Consider the following 7,508-nt stretch of genomic DNA (forward strand, 5'->3'; position numbering starts at 1 on the left):
CAACCAGAGACATAATAGGCCATTATGTTTTGACACAGATACATCTTCAGTTTAGAAGTAGAAGGGTGCAACTCTCAGTGTCTTTTCATATGAATGAAAGCCTGTCTGCCTGTGAAAATGGGAATGTTTGGAAAAGGCATCGATTTTTATACAGCTTGAAATGTTGACATTCTAACTGATGACTGTGCATTCATATGGAAAGGCGTTGAGAAATTCCTGCTCTCTGATGCATTGAATGGTAAAATGAGCCTGGCACCTTTCAACATCGCTTTCCAAATATCGACTACCCGTTGAGGGATCTATGCAAGCGTGCCTTTTTTTTTTTTTTTTTTTACCCCAAACATCTTTGAATGACGAGCAGTCAATATTTGTTTCAGTTTTTTTAAATGCATTGGGGTATATTACCAAGAATTCTATTATCAAACTCCCCTTTGACAGTATAGAGAATGAATTTCTCGAATGTCGAACCAGAATGAATGCACGTAGCTTCATGAAACCAAAATTTGAAATGTACATAATATTACTGTCTCATACTGTTTTTAGATACACCTTTTTTAAATTCCTAGAGGTAAGTTGCAAATTCATTTTATAAAGACTGCAGTTTATGCAGAACATACTAAATGTTTGTCAGTATCAGAGTGGGGTGCTGTGGGATGTGTGTGTGTGTGTGTGTGGGGGGGGGGGGGGGGTCAGGGTGAATGGCACCCACAATAGAATAATGTACCAGTCCCATGTGATTCCACTTTCAATTTGTGTTTCATGTGACTTTTACTAAACAAAATGGAAAGTGGGTTTTATGGTTGTTTGTTTTTTTAGTCAAACGTGCTGTCAAAGGTTAATGTACCATACAATGCCAGTCTGTATGTGCAAACATTAAACATTAATCAACAGGAATAAGATATTTACTACTGAGGCATGGTTGGGGTGTATATTCCTGCCAGTGTATAGATACTGATCTTATCATGCAAAGTGTGATTTATAAAGTAGCTACATAGGTTTGCGGGGGCACAGGCAGTCATCATTGTAGGTTGAATGCACTAGAAAATGGTGATTTACGTAAATAGTGTCTTTGAGATTTCTGTGGCGTCTACTACTGCAGGTTTTAGATAAACCTAACGATAAAGGTCAATGCTATAAAGACCTTAAGATCAGGGTTTTATATGCATGTGCGTTTGTGTGTATGTGCGTGGGCATGCATGTGTATGTGTGTGTATTTAAGAGCATATATTTTTCTATGAGAAAAATATTAACCAGTGTCCCATTTTGGCATAAACACAGTTGACATTACATAATAATGTAGACGCATGCACAAAAATGCTGAAGCAAGCACCGATTTCATTGTTTGAGTATACTTTATTCCTGCATTTACATACAGTATGATGATTCTTTCACAACAAACACAACTTCATTCAATATACACTGATGTTTGTAAAACCAACATCCTTCAGAACACATTATCTCTTCATCTCTTTAAAAGAATCATTTTTTTTTTATGAGTTTAAAAAAAAAATGCCCTGGCTGATGGACATAATGTACATGAGTTAAGCATCATGTGGCAGTGGAAACTACTTGAAAAGCATAGTACAATGCTTTACACATATTCATATTTGTCCTTTTAATAGATATAAATGTGAAATGATTATCTCATGCACTTTCTAGTGACTAACTTTGTCTTGAAACAACAGATATGGGTATATAGTAATATAAATACAGTCAAATGCACAAGGCATTGACAGGCAGCGTATAATAACATTTTATCAGGTGCTTCTCAAGCAGGCCCACAATGCTAAAGAGAGGCATTTAACAGTGTCATGTGACATGCCAGAGCTACGAATCATCCTCATCATATCTGATTAATTGATGGGACTGCCACCTTGAGTTCTCATTACGGGACCCAACAGGAGCATACGCGGGCCCTGAATTTTCTCACGTAGTCGTGCAACCTCTTACGATCATATGTGCACAACCTACATGTGGCAACACAACTCGGATCTAGGACATAATGATGGGAAAGCATCATAAAGCATCTCAATCATACACCACTCTACTTGATGGTTAAAACTTAATGCTTCACGATTACCACAAACACTAAACTTCTTCCGCAATTATGGTTATATTATGTGTATGATGCACATCAATATTAGATTACGCGACAGCACTACCTTTCGTTCCTTCCTACTGTGAGAAAAATGGAGGGGTATACCTCTTGATGGTATTCATTTGCAGCTGCACTATATGTGTAATTGAGTCTTAATAACGATGACAAAATGATCCCATGCCTCTTTGCAGAGGCCTTTTTGAAGCGAGTCAACTAATCAGCTTGCGACAGAAGCATCCAAAACACTATCAATATCTTCATAGGAAGAGAGGTGGACATATCCCAATATCCTAAGTTTGATGGTTCTGCAATTATGGAGAATTAATGGAAGAGGATATCAAAATTATTTGAGAAGGGTGAGAAATAAGAGAGACTAACGATAACTCGCCCCCGAATTGATCCCAACCCAATGACTCTTGATTAATATCGCCGGTCCCGGGGCTCGCCGTAATGATTTTCCAGTCCGCTGCTTCTCTATCCCTCGTTCCACATTCTCGGCCCGAGACGGGGATGCGTGTCGTGCCGGATGACAGGCAGGTGGCCTGAGGCCTGCAACAGTGGCCATGCCGCTGGCTACTTTTCATCCATACCACAACACCATTTCCCCTCCTGTAGATACCAATCAATAACGAGCTTTTAATGACAGCACTGCTACTCACTTGGTATGCATACAGAGCTTGTTGTCTTTCCTATATCTAACATTTGCATGTGAGACCAATAATACCATTGCTTCTTCGTGTTACCATGTATAACTGACAGCTAAATGGGGCCATTTTCAATAAATTGATGTTCATCCAACAACAATGAAAAAAAAAACACTTTCAATGAGGAGATTAACTAGGCAAGAATAGATTGATGACTTGACTTTTCAAAAGATGAATGTTCTTAATAATCATGTACAGTACTACATGATACAACTGGTCAGATACAAATATGCCTTATGAAGACAAGAAATACCTATACCAGTCAAATCATTTCATTGAGTATTACAGAAAAACAGAATTACAATACATTTAATACCATAGTATGACAAGTGAAAATAAGCTTAAACTACTTTACATACAAGCACATCAAAATGCACTATAAATGTGCTTGCTCTGATCGAAGATAAACTCATGTAATTGGATTTGAATACTGTTATGGCAGTGGTTCTATCATAAATACATGCAGTAGTGAAGTCACCTGTACAGTTTTACAAGGGAAAATATGTATGATACAAATATGATACACAAGTTATGATCTGAGACATTTATACAATGATTACAATACATCTTACATTGAGACACTCTACATAACACATAACTCAAACATTTCCCATCGACACACTGCTCCAATGAAATGTGTTGAAAATGAAACACCACCAACACTCTTGTAACTTTCTGTCATATGTGACAACGACAGGAACATACACGTTAGTTCCACATTTGAACTACCTCCTAACATCCTCATGAGGTACTTTAATTCCCCTTGAAAGGTGGCTGTGCATAGCATGTACAGCCATAAGAAAACGCTGTACCCCCACACTGTAACTGTTTCATTTGAATCAGGGGAGTCCCACTGTGAACACAGCTATCAAGGGAAGAATTGGGAGGGAGGGGGGGGGGGGGGACCACAACCACGCATTTTAGTCGTTCTACAGTGCTAGTACCACTAACTGGCACTATGGATGGCAAACTCAACCCCCCCCCCCCCCCACCACCCTCCACCCCCACAAACACCCTATTGTGTGCTTTTGATGCAGCTATGATTATGACTGGGTATAGACACAGCCAAGCGGAAATCATATTGTGTGCTCAATCGTTCGACGATAAATTGTTCCACCAGTGGGGGAGGACAAATAAGCAATAGTAAAGCCATGTACATCTGCATGAGGATAGTACTTCTATGAACGACCGACTATATGGAACCATACCGCACCTGAACCGCCAAGTGTGCTGTCGTTGTTGTTATTTGCTTTCTGCAGTAAATGTTTAATCTAAGAGGCCACCCTCCTATGCTGGCATGGATATGGGCAGAAACTGATGTCACCCACTTGTGATGCATCCAAAATACACTGTATGGTCAGACCTCCGCACTGATCTCTCAATTTGAGTGTTGTTTGCCAACATTAGACTATATTATTCCTCTGGGGGAATGTAGAAATTGAAAGTTAGAAATGCCTCAAAGATCATGGACAGACATATTTATTTGATATCCAAGCCAAATACAAGTGACACAGAGAGATCACACGTTTTATCGGACTGACCTGTGCTCTATATTCACATCATATTAAAGACAGGGCAATATACCACGAGAGAGAAGTGAGAGGCACATTACAAAATTTTCAGACATCTTCACTCTTTAAACAGTGCAACATGCATTTACACTCAAACTGTAGACAGTGTGGTAAAAATGGTAGCAAAGCAAACAGATATTCCATAGTGTGTTGTTACCAAATGGTACTTTCCCTTTTGGGTATCTGCTCTCTCCAAATGTAGGAAAAAGCCATCAGAAATCTTAATGTATGTTTCAAGGCCCATTTTACAAGGCCTTACCACTACAATGTCGCGACATCAGGAGAACAAAATTTCTTGTCTCGAATAAAAATGCAGTAGAGAGCGAGGAGTACCAATTTAACAGATACACACCTAAAATCTTCTCCGGATAGGTTTCTATGAAGTGGGTGTGTCCATTGATGCGACTACCACGCCCAACGGCGGTCTCAAATACACAGAGATCAGTGGTTATGATCCATACACGTGATTGGCATGCAATGTGTCAATCATTCTCTGTCTGCAAATGTTGCACATGCAAGTTGTGTGTATCAAAAGAATGTTACCATAGTTGCACTGTTTAACAGAAGGGTTACCTGGGTAATGTCAGGGTAATATCATGGTAAGAATTTGGCAAAAGTTATTGCGACGTCCGCACAACATTTTGCCTGGACCGTTTTAACAGGTGGGGTAAAAACAGTTACCCAGACCCTACCCGGATTCTGTCGCAGTAAACACGCTCTGTTTAAAATGGGGCTTTAGACAGATGGAACAAGATGAGAGAAGAGGCCAGTACTGGGCAACAGTGATACTACACAGCACACTTAGAAATACAACAACACAAATGAGATATAAAGAGCATCAGTCAACAGAAAACCATCAAACAAAGATGTATTCACAAGAATAACGGTGTACCTCTCTACATCTCTCGTATCCCTTTCAGCTCACCATGCTTTGCTCTATTCTCACTCCTCTAAGCGGATTTTTCTGAAACACATGGCAAAAATCTAGGGTGTGGGTAGTGCACATTTCAGCATCTCATTCTCCTACACACTTCATATTTTCTGTTTCACATTTTTTTTTAGCTCACTGTGGTGCTGAATAGCTCATTCTAGCTCTGTTTGACCTATCTTCTTTTTTTTTTTGTAAATAAACTATGCAAATAAATCTGCTTCAATATCACTGGACCATGAGTAGGTTATAATTCAAAGAAATAGATGATTTGCATTGATGTGCAAGTATATGATGTGCCATTCCCAAAAAGCTACTACCAGTAAACTTTACTATAGTTACCTCGACCAAGGAGGCTATGTTCTTGCCAGCATTGGTTTGTTTGTTTGTAACTCAAAAAATTATGAACAAAGTTGGATGAAATTTTCAGGAAAGTTGATAATGACAAAAGGAACAGATGAGTAAATTTTTATTGTTATCCCAATTACCATCTGAACCCTACGGGTGGATATGAGCTGCTTGGCAGAGGTCTGGGTTTGCCAAGTGCTTTTCTCGCTAAGACTACTAGACCTGCCCTGGTCTATCTTTTCGGCAGAGTGTATTGAACATAATTGCTAGTGTGGGAATATGTGTCAGTTCACAAGCAGTCACTTGGCATACCTGTCATAATCTCACATCTCAACAGTAAAATGCCACGACATAAAAGTAAAAAAAAAACAGAAAGAAAGAAAGAAAGAAGAGAATTTGTTATACAAAACGGGAAGGGTCATTGCTTGAAATCACGCCGACTTTGCGATCAAACGGTCCTCGCTGAAAACGGCAATCTAATTTGGCGAGGCGCGGATGAGAGGAAGAGATGGAAGTTAAGGACGAAGAAAGAGGAGCGACAACTTGAAAGGGATGGCACACAAAGCCTACCATAGTAGCTGGAGGGAGCGGGGGTGGGGGTGGGGGGTGGAACCTCTTTGCAACTCACAAGTGGTAGTTATTTTGGAAACGGGTTGACAGCACAAAGCCACGCTCGTTTTGGCGCTATTGACTACCCGACCTTGTCACGCCGCACAGGGGGGAGAAGACCGTATCCTAGGGCAGTTGTGGTGAGGTTATTATTGACATAATCTTGTCTGATAATTTGTAATATTTTTCTCCAGCTTACCTCTCCACCAATGGCCATGTGGAGAGGCTAATTAAGAATGGGCTTGGGATGCCGTTGGGAAATGCCCATTGTGTGTGTGATATTGGGTTGAGGTTTGTTTGGCTGAGGTAATGATTTGGGGGCTGAGGTAAAAAGTACACATGACTGCTGTAATACATAGTTACTCCAAAGAAAGATGGAAGGGGGGGGGGGGGGAGGTGAGTGAATCCAAAAAGATGTGAAGCTGCATTTTGTAGTGCACCATAGGCTTAAAAAGTTAGCAGTCATATTATACACCTAGCATAAACTGGAGTCCATTTTCCTGTAAAAAAGGAATGAAACAAACAAACAAACAAACACTACTGGGAGCCGTCTATTACCTTTCTGGTATTCATAATCCCAATTTGTTCAACATGCAACAGATCAGGATAGAATCCGAGCAAACATGTACGGAACCAATCTTACAAATTCTAGGTAAACTTTGTGAAGTGAAACTCTGCATGCAACAGGAATATAAGAGGATACTTTATGGAAAGGCAGAGCAAGTAACTCATCCATAACACTGACTTTTGTTGTACACGACAATACGAGAATAAATGAGGCATTAATTAATACAGGGTGACTGAATGCATCACTTTCATGGCTGTTTGGGTTTTAACAAATGTATATTACATCATTATTTGTGTGAAAGTGCAGATTTAAGTGCTAATCATGAAGTAGTCAAATGTTAAACTCAAGCAACTGTACAATGTAGCTTCATTGAGTTGGGTTCTACATATGTGCAGTTTCATGTTGTAACATAATGGAAGGCACAATATCATATATGTGTAATAATCTCCATTTCATTTACATACTGTACAACATAATATCATTACACATGCACAATTGGATCTAGATTAAAAATCAAGTATCCCTGTTTCTAAGTTTCTCCACAAACTATTCCATTAATAGAGAGAATTACATGGTACATGCTGAGTTAGTTCACTTATTGAACCATAAATACTGTTAAAATTTCATAGATAAAGTGTATCAATTTACACACAAAAAAGCTCATTACGATATTTACATTAGA

Source organism: Diadema setosum, chromosome 8 (genome assembly GCF_964275005.1).
Source record: "Diadema setosum chromosome 8, eeDiaSeto1, whole genome shotgun sequence".
In the NCBI taxonomy this organism is placed as follows: Eukaryota; Metazoa; Echinodermata; class Echinoidea; order Diadematoida; family Diadematidae; genus Diadema; species Diadema setosum.